Genomic DNA, 21,950 nt, shown 5'->3' with positions numbered 1-21,950 from the left:
ATAAACGAGAAAAAAGGCTAAAACCATTTTGTAGTGTTTTTCTATCATTTTTCTATATATCATTTATAATTGCCGAAATACAACCATAAGTGTGTAATGAAAATAAAAAGTCGCTCGGCGCACGTCAAAACTGTAAAATTGCCAGTATTAATAATGACTGATTCCAATAGGGCAGATTTCAAACTAACGCCCTTTTTTTCGGGACTTTGCATATCCACCTTTTTGTGATTTTAATTTTTCGGGACATTGCATGTGTGTCTACCGAATTTACGAGTAAATATTGTTCATCCTACTTCTTTTCTTTTTTTCGGTTGTATAATTCAGCTCTCTCTCTCTCTCTCTCTCTCTCTCTCTCTCTCTCTCTCTCTCTCTCTCTCTCTCTCTCTCTCTCTCTCTCTCTCTCTTTCGCTGCAAAATGCTTTTAAATCTAAATTGTGAAAGGTGTGACTACTAATAGAAAGTAATGAAAATCTTTGCTTTACGTCTTGATATAACGCTATTATTTTCTCGTTCAACCTCAAATTGTAATTAAATAATTTAAATTTAATTATTAAGCAAAATAGTTGGAAGTTTAATGATTTCCTTGGCCCGTATTCTCAGCTCATCTTTATCATAAATGCGCGCACTTAGCATATATAAGTTTACGTTACATATACTATAGAATCTCAAAAATAAATGCACGCATTTATTTCGATAAAAGTGAGCTGAGAATACGGGCCCTTGTCTCTATTAAATTTAAAACGCATGTAGTATATGATGAAAAGATTGAAAATTTTATTACAAATGATAAAATATAGTACAGTGTTGTATATGCTTCATTGATACAATTATTTTTATTCGCTAAATTAAAGAGTACTTAAGATTTTAGCATCGCCAATGCCTCTGTGTATTTTAAACCTTCCAAAATATAAGCTAAATTCTCGACTGATGCATCTTCATCCTCTTCTGCCCATATCTCGAGCATAGTCTTACATTGTTCATACGGCGTTGTTTTGCTTTGGAAAAAAGCAATCTAAAATGCACATATCATGTATTAAAATCCCATAATTACGAATAGTATTAGTGTTATAATAAGAAAAGCTTGATAATTTATATACCTCGTCATTTGTATAACCAAATTTCGTCGCCAATTTTTTCCAATCGTTTTTCAAGCTCTCTGATAATTTTGCCACCATTTCCGGTGTGACTTTATTCAACTTTCTTGTTTTCACGTCGGCGCTTTCGGCATCGACCTGTTCGCTTTCCTGTTTTAAAACGTCTTCGTTAAATTCTTGATCGGTAGATTCCGACGGCGGTGTTTCCTCAGTTTCCAATTTCACATCAGACTGAGTCTGCTATGAGACACAGTAAAAAAAAAATTAAGAAATGTACAAAGATTAAGCATATTCACACAGAAAGATACTGAACATTAGATACTCACTGGACGATCCTTGGCAATTTTCTTAATCATTGTCTCAAGGTACTCAGGCAATTTATTTATAGGATAATTGCCATGAACAAAGAAGTGCGGGCTTCGTCTCGCTAACAGTCTTAACGCTCTCCAACCAAAGTTACCGTCATTCACCTTCCTGTAAGTACAAAATTATCGCATTATTATTAATAACTATCATGAGGAATGATGCGTGTCTTTATAAGAGAGCAGTCGATATAATCGGCGGATTCCGATCTTTGTCCTGTGTATTATTTCGGTTTATAAGGGGGTTGATTTTGGGAAATTGTGAAGGTTGTGAATAAAGGAGAAGGAGAATGAGATGGTTACATAATTTATGAGATGAATTACAATCCGTTTTCCAGGAACAATAGACTAATACATTAATAATCACAACGAAAGATTTCACAAACAATAACGCTTACTTATACTTATCATCGACCATCGCAGCAGGATCCAATTCCATTATAGCGTCTTCAAAATACGTTTCTAAGGATGGAAGAAAATCTCTATCCTTAGATTTGCATGCTTCGAGATTATTTGGACATAAATTCCATAATTTAGTGAGTTCTGGGCTATTAAAAAATAATAAAATTTAATTATTCGATCTTATACGTAAATATTAATTTATTTTTTTCATTTGTAAAAGATATTTACTTTCCCATATGACATTTTCCAACCGCTTGCGCGTCCCTAATTACATCACCGATACGTCGTCTCGGTCTCCTCGGTTTTCGTGGCTCCTCGTCAGTAACATCCGATGCCGGTCGTTTAAACGGTGGGCAACCTTCATTTTTCCATGCATTCCAATGCTCCTCGCGTTTCAAGATGTTCTTCACGGTCTCCGCAAACGTGGGGCCATCGGGCGGTGTTTCGGTCAGTAGAGTATAAACTTGGTCAGTAGTGGTCTTCACCGATTCCACTTGATCCGGCTTGAGTTCGTGTGTCTCACTTAAAAGTAACAAACATCATAGTGATTCGATAACGTACACATCACGAGACATTTAATTTAAGGAAAGCAGACCTTGTCTCATAGCCACTGGCAAGGAAGCTTTGAAAAACAAACATTTTTATAACTATTCAGAGGCGTTTCACTAATTGCCGAATAATTTGTTAATTCAAAGGTATGAGGCTTGTGAACTAGTAGAAGTGCAGCGAAAACAAACAGGCCTATGGTTTAAAGAAAATTAAAACTCACAGTTGAAAACACCTTCCAGTGCATTTTATTATAACACTGATTCGGATTTCTGAAGAAGTCTTGTAGAGCCCAAAACTTTCTGTACAAATTATAATCAATTGGTATCTTGTTTTCTGACTTGTCGTCGTCCTTCGTTATCTGCTCCAAGTTGTCTTCTTCTGCTTTTTCCAAGCCAAATTCCGTGTGATTTTCCAGATTGAATTCGCTAACGATATTCAAGCCGGATCTCTCGGAGAAAGGAAAGAACTTTGCGAGAAACAGTAGAATTCTGCCACAAAATACCGTTTGTTGCGAACGCGACAATCTCCTCAGTAAGTCATTGCACATTCTCAACAAGTTATTCTTGCAGGCAGTGAAAAACATATCTTCCTTCCACACGGTGACATTATTCTCCACGAAGGTAAACAACTGTTCGCATCTGTCCAGCGTCATCGAGTCGAAGATATCGCCCAGTAGCATCACTGGCATACTCGCCGTCGCGAGATCCTTCCTGCATAGCTCTATACAGAACGTGATGTACAATTCGAGGGAGCGCACGTTACCCGAAGCGTTTTCCGTCAGTACGACCAGCAACGAGTCTCGCAGCGCCTGATCGATCGCCACTTTTCTGTCGCTGTCATTCGCACAACGTTCGACGCACTTCTTTTGAAACAACGAGACGTCCGACAGCTCGAAATGCTGCTGCAGATAATCCTAAAGGAGAAATAAGATGCCTTGTAAATGCAGTTCCAAGCAAGAATTCATGAATAAAGTTAATGCTTATTTACTTCCAAACGTTATACTTACGCTATAGTCCTTCCTCAACACTTCGAACATCGCCATGATTTTCTATAGCCGTGTTATCACAGGTTCTATTATTTTTATTGAAAATTATTTTCGGCTATCCGGTTTAGGCATTTTCGTCTTTCTTTTAAGGATCTGTGACAGCAGGGAGGTTAAGTTACGAGTTCCGGGCACGATTCTTAGTGCCACAGTTCGTACTACATAGGCACGTTCATTTTCCAACTGTCGATAAAACACTATTCTGGTATAATAAAAATTATTAGATTTTATAGTTAACATCTATATTTAAAAAAGAGTATGAAAAACATATATATTAAGAGTGATATTCTTGTTTCTAGTTTACTTTCCAATATATTAGTATAAGAAGCTAACTTTTGCTTAACTTTTTGTTTAAAAGGGAGAAATGTCTTAAAAAGAGAGAAATTGATATCGATATTAAATAATTAAGAATCATTCTGTATGTGACGCGTGATGTGTTCAATCGAGCTATAACATTTTTCATGTATGAATTACATTATTCCTACTTCATAATGATATTAAAGTTGATATTAAAATTATTATTTCTGCGAAAAGATTTTATTTTAAATGTTACAAAAGTTTTGTTTATTCTCTGGGAAAAATGTTGGTTTGTTACTTACAATAGAATATAAGACTGAGAACAAGAATATTCTTATCTGCGAGAGAAATGTATTATCTAATTGAATTTATCTTTATATTATAAATATAATTCTTTATAATGATACCGAATGTGAAATTAAATAATTAATGAGTAAAATTGTCTAAGAAATGAATGACATGTGTCGTTGCTGTGGAATATTTAAAGAACTTATTTGTTGGATGTAATAAAAAATATTTGTTGAATGTAATGTACCTATTATGAATTTGACTGTATATGAGACAATACATGAAAATGCATGAGAAAATCATATTTTTATTCATGCTATCTGTTAACACATTACATCATCATCGAGAAAATATAACACATACATCATTTGCTGAAGTGCATTTATAAAACTAATATGGCACTAATATAACGTACTAATATGCTATATATAATCTTTGTTGCATACAGCCATTTGGATAGCTACAAATTAGCTAATATAAAAATTAATATGTCTGTGCATCACGAAATCTATTTGCAGAATATTTGGAAAGTCAAAACTCGAGGTGGAGGGCCATCTCCTTGGCGAGGAAGCAGATGAAACTGATTTAGCCGTGGATTTTTCGAATTATCGTAAAAACGCGAAGAACTCTATGGACATAACTTCCGTATGAATCTTGCATAAGCAGACTGTCTGACAAGCATTTTAATTCTGTTGACTTTGCAGCAAATGAATCGAACGTTACCAATAATTTTAATATTACTTTATAATGGAGCTAACAGAAGAAATTGTATAAAAATAGTCAACTAACAACTCTATTACAATATAAAGCGATTTTCACTTGTCACATTAAAAATAAGCTGCATCGCGAAAGTAATACCAATAATTCATACAAGACTTCGTGAATCGATTTGAGTGATATTCATGTTCAAACGAATTGATTGTTATATTTTTATAAACTTTATATATTAAGATGTATAAATAATATCGATCTACCTGACTGTGAATGTTTTCATAACAGGATAGCAGTACTTTTTTTATTGCAATTAATAGATACAAGTTTTATCAATAGTTTTATCTTATTACATGCAGATGTACTTAATTCAAATAGTAAATGGAAAAAATTATGTTTCATACATTTTTAAAAATACATGCAATATTTTATATACCTTTTATATATTATAAGACATTATGTATGTCCTTTTTTATTTTACAGATTTTAAAACAAACATAAAATACAAAACTATTTTATATAAAATGTATAAAACTAAAAATCACGAGATTTTGGAAAAATTTTAAAAATCTTTAAAGTTTATCGCACTCAATCATTTTTAAATTATACATTTTATTTTTCTGAATTGCAACGATTGAAAGTAAAAGAAACGAAAATCATGATCTGTTAAGATATATTTATTATAAATTATACATGAAATATCAGAAATCTTAAGCGCTGCAATTGTAACTTGCATTAAATAAAGAGATGCGAATAACGGTGTTACTTTTAAACGTAATTTAAGAAATTTTTATATTACTATTTATATTTTCTTTCAAATACTTGTGAGACACCACAATGTGCGTCTAATATTTAAGATACGAGACAATGCGTATGTATATACATATACAAAATTTTTTAGCATGGATATGTGCTTAATTTTTTTCATTTTGTAACCTCTCTTGTACAATATTATTTAAAACATATTTGTAACCAATTCCTTCTTACATATAAAATAGCGTTCAAATATTAATAAGTAAAAATTATATAGTTATTAAAATATTCTATATTATAATATTGTTTATACAAGATAATTTATAATTACTAAGATTCTCTTCAGGTTTTTAATATTCTCGATAACGATATATAATTTATATGTACATAAAATCACGATAGAATAGTAAAACAGTAGTAAAATTACAGATATCAATTTTCATAAAAGGAACCTTCGCATAAAAACACTTCTTTGACAGCTATCGATAGCATAATTAAGACACATAATTTGCTCGTCGCAGTTATATCTGAAACAGAACAACTCATACAGTTACAAATAGTATAGATGAAGCTTTTACAAAGGTACATATGGCTAACAACTTACACAGGTACAGAGCAGTTCTGACAGAACAATTCTGTGCATTTGGCGCACACAGCCTGACAGGTGAGACACAGCTCCTGATCGCAATAATAACACGCGCTCACCGTAGATTGATCTATCAATCGGCCACATCCGCAAAGGTCTACCTCGACATCCTGGAAGAAAAAACAAATAGTCACAAAGCCGTCCAAGACGGTTCAAGTGCCAACGGCAGTCCCACAACCTACATTGACAAGTTTGTCGCTAGTTTTCAGCTGCAATTTATCGGTCAACAGCATCTGCTTCAGATTGGACCGATTGGACGTAGATCTGAATTTACAAGGTGATTGTAAATTCGACAAGGACGTTGAGGGGAAGGTAGATCTGTAGAATCCATTTGTGCGGACGTGTTCAACTTATGGGCGAGTGCCTTCGCGCCTGCCTTAAGCAAACTCAGGGTCCTATCTGGAAACGTATGCGGAGTCAGGTGTTAAGATTCAAAAGAGAGCGTACGAATTATTTTGCAAAAAGCGAGCTAAATAGGTACTCACCGTAGACATCCCTCATCCGCTGGTCGCTGGATACGCCGTTATTCATCTGTTTCTCTCCCACGTGCACTTTCAACTGCGGCAACAGGTCGCTTTCGAAGGGACAGGCACGTTTTGGCATTTTCCAAACTTGGCGTTAAATGATTAAAATAACAACATGACACTGTCACCTGTCACACACGTAAAGAGACAGGTTAATGCAGGTTGATGCAGAGTCGCTGAGAGTCGCTGCCGTCGCTGGTCGCTGTCAATCGATTGATAAATATCCATCAATAATGTTCGAGTCTCCGCTAAATCGGGTTCGAGTCTCCACTAAATCAAGTCTCCGCTATAAATTGTAAGCAGAGACAAACCTGAAAGCGGAATATAGATATAAGAATACAATCGTCTATTTGAATGTCGCAAATGTCGCGGATATCTATTCCAGAATATTAATACGCCTAATCGTTAGAATGCGAGAAATTTCAAATTATCCGCGCGGAAGATCAAGCACCTCCGCCATATTGATGACGTCACCTTCCATTTTTCCGGAATGCGCAAACGCGACGCGACGGCGCGGCGGGCGGACACGGAGCGGATCGGTCCCCGAACGAGTGGCGCGTCGCGAGTTGTTTAATTGGTAAGAGTAAGCTTTATTTTGTCTTGCATGCATTATTTAACGCAGCACCTATCGTGTAGGATAGATTCAGCGCTCGGGTATTAACAATTGCAAATATACGCATTTCAGTACGGTACTTATTCGGTCGAAAGCGCGTCTCGCTGGCAATCGCGAAAGTGACGAAATCGCGTCGTATTTTCCAATGTCGCGAATATCGCGGATATTTGTCAAAACTATTGGTACGCCTATTCGCTAAAATGCCAAAAAAACGATCGTGATCATAAGCGAGCGTATAGTATTCGGTTTTCGAAATTCGGAAAATTCGTGATCGCGAAGTTGTGAGAGCGGGGTGAGTAGCGACGCCATGGCATCCTTGGGCCTTGGCTCGGTTTGGCGCGAGAAGTTTCGCGCGCGGGGGATGACGGGTCTCCGCCATATTGATGACGTGTCAGACGTCATGACGTTCTCCTTCATTTCCAGATCGCAACGGACGCGGGACGCGGAAAGGACCAGCTCCGGAACGAGTGGCGTCGCGGGAGTTGTTTGATTGGTAAGAGTAAGCATTATTAATCCTGCATGAATTATTTAACGCAGCATATCTATCGCGTATAGTATCGATTCAACGCTCGGGTGTAATGTGTAACGATATTTCTCAAAATAAGTAATAAGTTCGCGGTACTTGATGTTTGGTCCGGCAGGCGCGTCGCGCGGACAATCGCGGGCGATCGTATTTTCCATCTGTCGCGAATATCGCGGATATTTACCAAGAGCATTAATACGCTTATTCGTTAGAACGTAAATAGTGGCAATCACTAAAAGGCGAGCATGCAGCATTTGCTCAAAGTACAGAAATTCTATAATCGCGAAGTTAAGAGCGGGATGCGTAGTGACGCCGCGGCGAGATTTTCGGTGCGAAAAGTTGATCGCGCGGGAGACGAAGCGTCTCCGTGTTGCTCATGTTGCTCATGTTAATTACGCTACCCTTTCATTTCCAGATTGCGACGGGCACGAGACGGATCGGCTGCGGAACGAGTAGCGTCGCGAGAGTTGTTTAATTGGTAAGTGTAACCTTTATTAATCTATGCATGCATTATTTACTGCAGTATTTATCGAGTAATATCGATTCAGCGCTCGGGTGTAGATATTTCTAAAAAATATGTATTTCGCGATACTTGTACGGCCGAAGGCGCGTCGCGCGGATAATCGCGAAAGTGACATCGCGGCGTTTTATTAACAGGAAAATTAATATAAACAATGATAATTATTTTTAAAAAATTCCTCTGTTCTGCAACGAATAATTTATATGATCTCACATCACATTATTTATTTATTTGTTATAAAGCCAGTTTGTGTCCATATTGATTACATGGATAGACTATAAAATATTGTGTATAAATTGGCGTTTTATAGAAGTAAAAATTAGTTCAATTATATATAATATTGTATCTTATATATATAATAAATCAGATGCAATATTATATCAGATGAATATACAGCATTATTAAAATATGTATTCCTTGTTTTTATAAGAGAGATAATGCTTCTATTTATACACACATTCAAAAAGTATTTATAAATATAAAGGAAACACACGCCTAACTCATTTAATACCTATCCTTTTCTCTATAAGAGAATAGTCTTTATTTTTATTTTACATATATAAATATATTGTACTAATTCTTTGTAAAAAATAAATCTGTAGAAAAGCTTCATATTTTTAAAATGTCAATATTTTATTTTCAATGCAACTTTCTTTCTTATTCTTTTTTCATTTATTTCAGCAACTTTAATGTAACCAAGAATCAATTATTTCCATAATCCTTTTTTTATATCTATATAATTATTTATCTTTATTAATTGTAAGATATAACTCTAAATATAAATATTTTTTTCTATTGTCTGAGATTTATTGTCTATGAAAGAAAAACTTTACTCTTTGACATACTTTTAAGTTAAAAGATTCAATATGTTATTTTTATTAATTATTTTGAGCTCCGTTTTAATTTGTGAATCTTATATTTGTACGTTAATTACAAATAACCTAATTAAACCTTATATTATGTTACAGAACCATCATAGCTGATAATACGTAGCTGACATTTTTACACTCCACTATCAATCGGTGAGTAACAAAAAACCTTAAATATCACCAAAATAAAACGACCAATTTTATGCAAGTAAGCAATAATGCTCACCACAAAGTTATTACAACAGCACTCGATATTTTTCCTAGGCCTCCTTAGCCTCCTCACGGGTTCTCCCATCTGAACCCTTTTTTACTCGTATCTCACAACAGAAAAGATATGTACAAGATTAATCTGTAACATAAAAAAATATTTAAATAAAATAATTATGTCTAAAATAAATATAAATTCCTTGTTTTTATAAGAAGGTAATGCTTCTATTTTATATACATATATTCAAAAGATGTTTATAGACACATATTGCTTGCTTGCATCAAATTATGAAATATTTAATTTTGAGCGCATATTTGGAGAACAGATTAAAAGAAACACATACCTAAAATAACAGGGTGCAAGTAGAAACTTGTACATTGCTTCCTCATATTTTTAAGTAAGCAAGTAGAAACCTGCATTGCTTCCTCTATTTTAAGCCATAGTTATTTATATTTATTTATTTTGGCTTCCTCATAGAGGAAGCAATCAAAATTATGGACCTTTAACCGCATATAAAGCTGAATCTAATCAACCAAATCTTAAAGAATTATATATGAAATTGGGGTAGAAAAGACTGAAAAATATAATTAATCAATTCTTAAGTTATAGAAATTTTAGTAAGTTTGGCTGTTTTTTAACAGAAATCGGTAACCCCTTTATTATTAACAAAATTTATTAATTCTATTATATTCTTCAGTCTTTTCTACCCCTATTTCATATATAATTCGTTAAGATTTGGTTAATTAGTTCTGGAGTTATAAAAATTTCGGTAAACTTAGTTATTTTTTTTTTAACAGAAATCGGTAATCCCTTTATTATAACAATTTTTATTAATTCTATTATATTTTTCAGTCTTTTTCTACCCCTATTTCATATATAATTCGTTAAGATTTGGTTGATCAGTTTTGGAGTTATAGAAATTTCTGTAAATTTGGCACGACATACACACATACCGACATTTTTTTTAATGCAATATTTCGACGTTTTAAAACATTCTGAACATATTGACATTAAAAACTCAAAAACAATCTTTTCTTTGGTTTCTTCTACCCCTATTTTATATATAATTCTTTAAATTTGGTTGATTAGAACCAACTTTATACGCAATCAAAGGTTCATATACGAATTTACGAAAACAAAGCTTCCTCTATGAGGAAGCAAAAATGGAAGAATAACTTTTGCATGCAAGTATCATTTTATTCATAATTTCAACTAATGTACGAACTACGAATAATATCTTAATAAAAATGCTTCTTTATTTAGATATCAACTTGCATAAAATTTGATAAGAAATAAAATCTAATTCTTATATAATTTAAATTATTATAAATTTTAATTATTTAGAAATATTTATATAAAGAGTGTCCATTTTAATCGATCACCCTCAAAAACTTTTTTATTTGTAATTTAAGAAAGAAATGCTTTGGGACGAAAGTTGTTTTGGTTTGAAGGGAACATGATTCTTACGTAAGTTATGTTGTAGATGTCATTGTTTCAAGAAATTTTAGAGGCGACTAATTTCTTAAATAAAACTTGATTTTTTCCTTGAGATAAAAGTTATAGATCTCGTCGAGACGTTTTCAAACACTATAATAAAGCTGTCTTTCGTTAAAGATTTTCTGAGATATTTTAAATTTGTCATAATGTTTGTTAATATAAATATGAATTATCTCTTAAAGTATTCACTTTTTGATTACTTTACCTGGATACTTTTGTACATAAAATAATGAAAGCAAGCGAACAATAAATTAATTTTTACATTTGCAATTTTACACAATTGAATGCTTTTACACAACGAAACAATTTTTTAAAATTATTTTTTCTGTTTTTTTTACAACAATTGGTTTTTTTTTATTATTCTACGTATAAAAGTATCAAGGTAAAGTCATCGAAAAGTGAATTATTACTTTACGAGATATTTCATATATATATTAAAAATATGACAAATAAAAATATCTCAGGAAATCCTTAACGAAGAAGAACTTATTATAGTGTTTTAAAAACGTCTCGACGAGATCTATAACTATTATTTAAGGAAAAATTAAGTTCCATTTAAAAAATTAATCTCCTTTAAAATTTCTTGAAGATGTATGGCACGACATTGGAATCATATAACCCCCTTCAAACAACTTTCGTCTAAAGCATTTCTTTCTAGAATCACAATAAAAAAGTTTTTGGGAGCAATCGATTAAAATAGGACACCCTGTATATTTGTTAATATTAATCATGTCATAAATAATTTATTAAATATTTAAAAAATCTCAAAATATAATCTAACAAATATTTTATTTATTAGACAACGTATTAAACATTCAATACACTATTATATTATACACTATACAGTGAGATCTGAAAACGATATACTACGCAAATAAATAATTATTTTCATCAGATACAATTAATAAAATAGATTATGAAATACTCACCTCGCGATCTGTTACTCTGGCCGCTTCTTCGGCTTCGACTCTTCTCTTCTTTCCGCATTGCTATTTCTTTATGGCACTCACATCTGTTTCTTAAAAAAAAAGAAACTTTGATTACAATTGAACGTGATTACAAGTAATCACAAGAATATAATAATCGTGCGGCTTTGCCATACCTTGCACGATATTATACTCTCGAAATTAATCACACGCGACGCGTACTTCATCCGCTTTCACTGTAGCATTATTCTCGCATATTTTTATTCTCGCGTATACTTACTACGCGTATCTCTATTTATCTCAAAGTAGAGTACCGACCTAACGTACGCGTAATCTTATCTTTTACAGGCAATTCCGCTTTTACCGAACAACAGGGCAACTAAACACAATCGCCGCCGATTGTATAAACGGTTCGTTGCGTCGCATTTTCGGGAGTGCCAGCGAAACACATTGTGGTAAATATTACTTTTTATTTTGTGTAAAAGTAATTTTAATTTTTGCTTATACTTGAGTCGTTTTATTCATCATGATTTTGAAATAATAATAGAAAAAAATAAGTAATTTGAAATTTTATAAGAATTTATTTTTGTAAAGATATTTTCTGAAAATGTATAATTATTAAATAAAAGTGTAATTAAATGATGAATAAGAAGTTTGATGCGTAAGAATTATTTAATATCAAATCATTTATTTATATGTTACAGAAGATAACGACGCGGAAAGTGTCGCATCGAGGGAGCTGACAACCCGAGAGGACAGCCTGAGAGGAGGAGGAGGCCTGAGAGAGGCATCGGGCGCCAGCGGAACAACTTTGCGGTAAATATTATTTATTTGTGTAAAAGCAACTTTTTTCCTGTTTATTATTGAATCGCTTTATTTCACAATAATTTAGAAATAATAATTAGAAAGAAGTGGTAATTTGAAGTTTTATAAAAGCTCATTATTGTAAAGATCATTTTAGGAAAATAATTATTTAAATAAATATCTAATTGAATGATAAATAAAAGGTTTGATACCATAGGAATTATGTTTTAAAACATGAGTTTTTTAAACACCATTTTAATATAATTTATATTTATATGTTACAGAATCAACGTAGCTACGTGGCAGATATAATTCCGCTATTGCGCATCGGTGTCGGTGAGTGATGAATTAATATATTTATTGAGGTAACGGATGTATGGTAACTTATTAAATATACATACTATATCTGGATAAACGTATGAAATTTGTCAACAATATAAAGATCTTACATATAAGTACACAGCATTCTATACATCCGTTGCCTTAAAATGGGTCAGTTACAACAGATTAGGATAAGTTTAATTCTGGACGCTTCTTTATTATTATATTTATGTGCATTTATTAATTAATTTAGTTTGCATACGAGAATGTACTCGTATAAAAATTATACAACTAATATATTATACCAAAACCAATATATTTCCTTCGACAACAAAAAAGTAATATTTTTCATTGTTTATGTTAATCAAAAAAAGACAATTTTTGGTTGACTTATCTATAGTTACGTAAACACATCACTGGAAAATTATTTCAAGGAATAATCTTCTATGTATCATAGAATTGCAAAAAATTATCACATATGACAATTGTCTAATCGTACACTCTTAATAGTATTTATTTGTAAGATCAGTTCTCATTAACTTCTTTTATAATCGTAGTTACGTACGTTGCAATATGCGGATGATATTACAAGAAAGCTCTAAACTGAGGCTGTTTTAGCTGAAAATAAAAACATAAAACAATAACTGAGAGAAAAAACCGATAATTTTGAAAGAGAACAAAATAAATGTATTAAAATTAATAAACAAAATATAGTTCCCTGTGATCATCCTCTAAATAAAGTAATTTCAAAGTGTTACAACTTTAATAAGCAGCACCATCGAATGTGTTTAATTATGCCATGTTATATGAATAGAGTCACATGTTTGATAGGAATATATATATGCAATTAATATTGCAATAACGCGTAACATATGCGTAAATTATCGATTACAAACTAGTTATAATGCATCAGTGGTACAGCAATATTATTTGAATATATGCAATATATTGGATAGTAGAAAATCGAATAGATGCTGAAATAACTTTTCAAATAATCATAAATTCATATTAGAGATATAAATATGTAACTTTTCTATCATATCTTTTATACCGTAATTTACACATCTAATTATACGTGTGGTATACTAGAACTGATCTTATAACACTAGCACCACAGACGCGCGGCTTCGCGCGCGCTATTTAGCTTTAACATTATGCTATTACTATTACACTATTAATTTCTGATACACACAACTGTCAAAATATACGATGACAGCTGCAAATGAAGTAAGCGCAGCGAGGGAAAACCAATCAGCATCGCGGAAAAGCGGCAACAATAAATTCGACTATCGACTTAACATGCCTTTTTAGAAAGGATATAAAGCACATATGATATCAATATAACTGTTAGTCTTTCGGAATAGCATATCATTAAATGGGATATGTTAAATTGTCTTGCATATAATCTAAAATTAGTCAATAGAAGTTTAGTAACTAAAACTATATAATATATTATACAATATAATATATATATATATATATATATAAAGGTTTAACAATTAAATCTTTTAATTTATGCTTTATTTAAGTTTAAATGGTATTTATATCTCACTTGATCAACAAATAGAAAGTATAAAATATTTGTATAGTTTTATATGTGCAAAATGGAAAATAAAGAATATATTAATAATAAAAAGTAATGAAGTAAACAATATTGTAATTATAATATCAAAAATGTTTATATTAAAAATGTAACAAATACTCATATTTTAATAATTTGGCAGTATCTGTAACAAATACTGTATTACTCCTATTATTCCTTTTTTCATCTATTCCTTTCCTACATATTTGTCCAGAGTTAAACTTTATATAAGTTAGTGCAAAGAGCGATATATATTGTGTGTGTGTATATTATATATATATATATATATATATATATATATATATATCTATGGTTCGGTTATCGGTAGATGTCAGTACCATTCGGAGACGTAGTGATACATATCGGGACATTTGTCACATATTAGGTCCGACCGGTTTAGTAAAAATATAGCATAAATATGGAGCAATGAACTTAATTTAGAAATATCAACACAGTAACGACACTTAGGGGTCCAATTTCTTCGCTGTAATGACAAAAAATCGAGATCAGCCAATTGAACTATTAATATTATTAAATATTACCAAGATTTATGCGTTTTCATGAGCATATCTTTCTCATTATATAAATTGAAGAGTTCATTACCTATTCGTAGACTACTTAAAAATTTGAAGATAACATTTTAAAATGTTTGTCTTCGCAAATTTTTATCTAACCTATGAATAGATAATGAATAGTTTAATTTATATAATGACAACGATATGCTCATGAAACGCATAATCATGGCAACATTTAATAATAGTATAATTTAATTGGCCGTTCCTGATTTTTGTCATTATATCGAAGAATTGGACCCCAATGTCACGTCGTTAATGGAAATTTCTGAATAATTTCTTACTTCGTATTTATGACGTAATTCTGATAATTACTTAAGAAATAGTATCGTATTACACAAATATCGAGATTAAAATAACACACAGTTTTAATATGTTTATTATTTCGTATTATTTGTGATCTTAGCATGCTCTTTCAAGCATAGATTAATCGTCTTTTAAAATGTTGTTTCGACAATATTTTCGACATATTAGCCTATGCGAGAAGCTAATGAACGCTTTTATTTATATAATAAAATGGTATACCCAGAAAAGCATGAATTTTGTTGAAAATTATCTAAAAGTAATAGTTAAACTGGCTGGTCCTGCTTTTTGTCATTACGTCGAAGGAGTCGCACTCTGTATATAACGTTACGCCATAAAAATTTTTTGCTTTTTTATTTATGCTGTACGTTTGCATATACTTTTAGATATTGTATTTGTATTATACACAGATTAAATTTAAAGTAACACAATGTACTTACTTTATTATATTTATAAATCCTAGCTTCCAAGCGTAGACAATCTTTTAAAACGCTTTCTTTGTTAATATTTATAAACAAATGTTATAAATATTTATAAATATTAGCAAAGAAAACGTTTTAAAAGATTGTCTTACACGATTGATGATGATAATCGTAAATTGGAAGCTAGGACTATTATAAAATAAATTGTGTACACAACAATGTGTTACTTTAACTTCAATCTGTGAATAATACAAATATTAATACATAAAAGTATATGCAAACGTAGAGGATATATAAAGAAGAAAAAGTTTTCATCAACAAAGTAAAGTCACATTTGTGTTTGACTCCTTCAATGTAACGATAAAAAGCTGGACCTGCCAGGTAAACTATTATACATTTCAATTTATTTTTAACAAAATTTTTGCTTTTTCTGGGCATACCAATTGTATTATATAAATTAATGCGTTTAACAGTTCCTCATAGACTAATTATATTACTGAAGACATAACGTTATACACAATCATCTATGCTTAGGAGCTAGGATTCATATATATAATGAAATAGTGAACATATAAATTGTATTATTTTAATCTCAATATTTGCGTAATACGAATACTATTTCTAAAATAATATGTCAAATACATCAGAATACATCATAAATACAAACGAAACAAGAAATTAATTCAGAAATTTCCATCAATAACGTAACGTCACATACGGTCCAATTTCTTCGCTGTAATGACAAAAATCGAGATCAGCCAATTGAACTATTACTATTATTAAATATTACCAAGATTTATGCGTTTCATGAGCATATCTTTCTCATTATATTGAAGAGTTCATTACCTATTCGTAGACTATTTAAAATTTGAAGATAACATTTTAAAAGTTCGTACGAAAAATGTTGTCTTCGCAAATTTTTATCTAACCTATGAACCAGATAATGAATAGTTTAATTTATATAACGACAACGATATGCTCATGAAACGCATAAATCATGGCAACATTTAATAATAGTAATAATTTAATTGGACGTTCCTGATTTTTGTCATTATATATATCGAAGAAATTGGACCCCACATGTGACGTCGTTGATGGAAATTTCTGAATTAATTTCTTGCTTCGTATTTATGATGTATTTTGATATATTACTTAAGAAATAGTATTCGTATTACACAAATATCGAGATTAAAATAACACACAGTTTTATATGTTTATTATTTTGTTATTATTTGTGAATCTTAGCTTTCAAGCATAGATTAATCGTCTTTTAAATGTTGTTTTCGACAATATTAATTAGCCTACGAGAAGCTAATGAACGCTTTAATTTATATAATGAAATGGTATACAAAGAAAAAGCATGAATTTTGTTGAAAATTATCTAAAAGTAATAGTTAAACTGGCCGGTCCTGCTTTTTGTCATTACGTCGAAGGAGTCGGACTCTCTATGTAACGTTACGTCATGAAAATTTTTTTGCTTTTTTATTTATGCTGTACGTTTGCATATACTTTTAGATATTGTATTTGTATTATACACAGATTGAATTTAAAGTAACACAATGTACTTACTTTATTATATTTATAAATCCTAGCTTCCAAGCGTAGACAATCTTTTAAAACGGTTTCTTTGTTAATATTTATAAACAAATGTTATAAATATTTATAAATATTAACAAGAAAACGTTTTAAAAGATTGTCTTATACGATTGATGATGATAATCGTAAATTGGAAGCTAGGACTATTAATAAAATAAATTGTGTACACAAACAATGTGTTCCCAGGTAGCAAGACTCGTCATTTTGACGTCAATTGACGTCAAAAGTCTGTCATTTTGACGTCTTTTGACGTCATTTGACGTCAAATGACGAGTGCTTGCTACCTGGGTTACTTTAACTTCAATCTGTGAATAATACAAATATTAATACATAAAGTATATGCAAACGTAGAGGATATATAAAGAAGAAAAAGTTTTCATCAACAAAGTAAAGTCACATTTGTGTTTGACTCCTTCAATGTAACGACAAAAAGCTGGACCTGCCAGGTAAACTATTATACATTTCAATTTATTTTTAACAAAATTTTTGCTTTTTCGGGCATACCAATTGTATTATATAAATTAATGCGTTTAACAGTTCCTCATAGACTAATTAAATATTACTGAAGACATAACGTTATACACAATCATCTATGCTTAGGAGCTAGGATTCATATATATAATGAAATAGTGAACATATAAAATTGTATTATTTTAATCTCAATATTTGCGTAATACGAATACTATTTCTAAAATAATATGTCAGAAATACATCATAAATACGAAACAAGAAATTAATTCAGAAATTTCCATCAATAACGTAACGTCACATACGGGGTCCAATTTCTTCAATGTAATGACAAAAATCAGGACCGGGCAATTGAATTATTGCTTTATTAAATTTGACCGAGATTTAAGCCCCTTGCACAATGCCAGGAAATAGGCAATAGGAACAGGAACTAACCAAAAAATCGTTAATTACAACCTAAAAAATTCGAATGCTATGATTGGTTGGCAACCGGCAATAGGCACAGAATTTTCAACGTGTCGGAACTCTGTGTCTCTATTGCCTGTGTCACTGTTTATTCTGCATTTATACATGATTTCTGATTTCTATTCCCAGTTCCTATTGCCTGTTGCCTGGCATTGTGCAAGGGGCTTTATAGGTACGTCTCATGAACATGTCGCTCTCATTGTCAAATTGGAGCGTTTATCATCTGTTCGTAGGCTAGTTAAAAATTTTGCAGAGTCAACATTTTTCGTGCAAATTTTTAAAATCTTTTCTTCATATTTTTAACAAGCCTACGAACAGATAATAAACTCTTTAATTTATATAATGAGAACGATATGCTCACGAAACTCATAAATCTTGGTAAGATTTAATAATAGTAATAGTTTAATTGGCCGGTCCTGATTTTTGTCATTACATCGAAGAAATTGGACCCTATATGTGACGTTACGTCGTTGATGAAATTTCTGAATTAATTTCTTGCTTCTATATGTATGATGTATTCTGACATATATTTTTAAACATAGTATTTATAGTTATTAGATATGGAGATTAAATAACACAATGCTCATATATACCTTGTTTTAATATATTTATGAATCCTTGCTTCCAAGCATAGATATATCATTTGAAACGTTGTCTTCGATATTTTAATTAGCCTAAAAGGAGCTGATAAATGCTTTAATTAACAACATATATTTGTGAATCCTAGCTTCTGCAAAGGTATATAGCATATGTAAAAGAAGAAAACGTTTTCATCAATCACATAATGTCAAATATGGGGTCCGATTTCTTTGATGTAACGACAAAAACAGATCCGGCAGATTAAACTATTATGTTTAGATAATTTTTAATAAAATTTATAAGTTTCATTGGCATATCATTTTTATTACGTAAATTAAAGCATTTATCAGCTCTTCGTAGGCTAATTAAATTTATCGAAGACAACGTTTCAAATGATTATCTATGCTTGGAAGCAAGGATTCATAAATCTATTAAAACAATAAATATATGAGAATTGTTTTATTTAATCTCCATATCTAATGACTTCAAATACTATGTCTAAAAATATATGTCAGAAATACATCTAAATACGAAACAAGAAATTAATTCAGAATTTTCCATCAATAACGTAACGTCAAATACGCGGTCCAATTTCTTCAATGTAATGACAAAAATCGGGACCGGCCATTTAATTATTGCTTTTATTAAATTTGACCGAGATTTCACCTACCCCGTATGTGACGTTACGTTATTGATGGAAATTCTGAATTAATTTCTTGTTTCGTATTTATGATGTATTTCTGACATATTATTTTAGAAATAGTATTCGTATTACGCAAATATTGAGATTAAAATAATACAATTTTATATATTTACTATTTCATTATATATATGAATCCTAGCTCCTAAGCATAGATGATTGTGTATAACGTTATGTCTTCAGTAATATTTAATTAGTCTATGAGGAACTGTTAAACGCATTAATTTATATAATACAATTGATATGCCCAGAAAAGCAAAAATTTGTTAAAAATAAATTGAAATGTATAATAGTTTACCTGGCAGGTCCAGCTTTTTGTCGTTACATTGAAGGAGTCAAACACAAATGTGACTTTACTTTATTGTTGATGAAAACTTTTTTCTTCTTTATATATCCTCTACGTTTGCATATACTTTTATGTATTAAATATTTGTATTATTCACAGATTGAAGTTAAAGTAACACATTGTTTGTGTACACAATTTATTTTATTAATAGTCCTAGCTTCCAATTTACGATTATCATCATCAATCGTATAAGACAATCTTTTAAAACGTTTTCTTTGTTATATTTATAATATTTATAACATTTGTTTATAAATATAACAAAGAAAGCGTTTTAAAAGATTGTCTACGCTTGGAAGCTAGGATTTATAAATATAATAAAGTAAGTACATTGTGTTACTTTAAATTCAATCTGTGTATATACAAATACAATATCTAAAAGTATATGCAAACGTACAGCATAAATAAAAAAGCAAAAAAATTTTCATGACGTAACGTTACATACAGAGTCCGACTCCTTCGACGTAATGATAAAAAGCAGGACCGGCCAGTTTAACTATTACTTTTAGATAATTTTCAACAAAATTCATGCTTTTTCTGGGTATACCATTTTCATTATATAAATTAAAGCGTTCATTAGCTTCTCGCGTAGGCTAATATTGTCGAAAATATTGTCGAACAACATTTTAAAAGACGATTAATTTATGCTTGAAAGAGCATGCTAAGATTCACAAATAATAACGAATATAAAACATATAAAACTGTGTGTTATTTTAATCTCGATATTTGTGTAATACGAATACTATTTCTTAAGTAATATATCAGAATTACGTCATAAATACGAAGTAAGAAATTAATTCAGAAATTTCCATCAACGACGTCACATGTGGGGTCCAATTTCTTCGATATAATGACAAAATCAGGAACGGCCAATTAAATTATTACTATTATTAAATTTGCCATGATTTATGCGTTTCATGAGCATATCGTTGTCATTATATAAATTAAACTATTCATTATCTGGTTCATAGGTTAGATAAAAATTTGCGAAGACAACATTTTTCGTACGAACTTTTAAAATGTTATCTTCAAATTTTTAAGTAGTCTACGAATAGGTAATGAACTCTTCAATTTATATAATGAGAAAGATATGCTCATGAACGCATAAATCTTGGTAATATTTAATAATAGTAATAGTTCATTGGCTGATCTCGATTTTTGTCATTACAGCGAAGAAATTGGACCCATATGTGTCGTTACGTAGTTGATATTTCTAAATTAAGTTCATGCTTCCATATTTATGCTATATTTTACTTTTTCTTTAAAAATAATGTTTGTATTATGTATAAATTGCGATTAAAGAAGTAACAATATATTTATTAATGATATCTACATTTTTTATTTATATAGTATCTATTATAAATATAATCCAATAGTAACTGTCCTCATGTTAATTGTATGAAAACAAGAATAGATCATGCAAGAATAGATCATTATTAATCTGAGACAGAGATTAGTCTAATGAGAAATGTACAAATTAACAGAATTGTATGATTTAATGCAATGAAGCAAATATATAGAGAGGACCCTTTTTCTTACAAAGCATATATTTAAAATACTGGTACCGGTCCTCCTAATGTGTAATATAAAAAAGAAATTTGGTTCTCTGGTTTTATACATTACATATCTTTAAACAAATTGGTACCGGTCTCGGCAAATATAAAAAATATACCGGGTCGGACCCAATATGTGACAAATGTCCCGATATGTATCACTACGTCTCCGAAATGGTACTGATATCTACCGAACCATAAAGATATATATAATATATATATATCGCATAATATATTTCATTAAATTTATTGATCTAGCTTTTTCATAAAGGTACATGCTTACATTAACTATTATTACTTATTTTAACGCATTTACTTTAGCCTAAACTGTTGTAGCTTATTCATATATAGTGATTGATAACTGGATTTTTATACAGTTAAAGTAGTAATGTAATTGGCGTGAGATCCAATATATATG

At 30.8% G+C, this 21,950-nt stretch overlaps 2 pseudogenes; both read right to left on the bottom strand.

The window, feature by feature from the left end:
• Positions 1-752: 752 nt before the first annotated feature.
• On the bottom strand, positions 753-3,586 carry LOC139774332 (THO complex subunit 1-like; annotated as a pseudogene).
• A 1,820-nt stretch (positions 3,587-5,406) lies between these two features.
• Positions 5,407-6,986, bottom strand: LOC139774331 (apoptosis regulatory protein Siva-like; annotated as a pseudogene).
• Between the last annotated feature and the right edge of the window lie 14,964 nt (positions 6,987-21,950).

This window comes from Temnothorax nylanderi, unplaced genomic scaffold (genome assembly GCF_030848795.1).
Source record: "Temnothorax nylanderi isolate EJ_2023f unplaced genomic scaffold, tnyl_v1.0 TNYL_tig0079_pilon, whole genome shotgun sequence".
Classification (NCBI taxonomy): Eukaryota; Metazoa; Arthropoda; class Insecta; order Hymenoptera; family Formicidae; genus Temnothorax; species Temnothorax nylanderi.
This window is presented reverse-complemented; position numbering and strand designations above follow the sequence as displayed.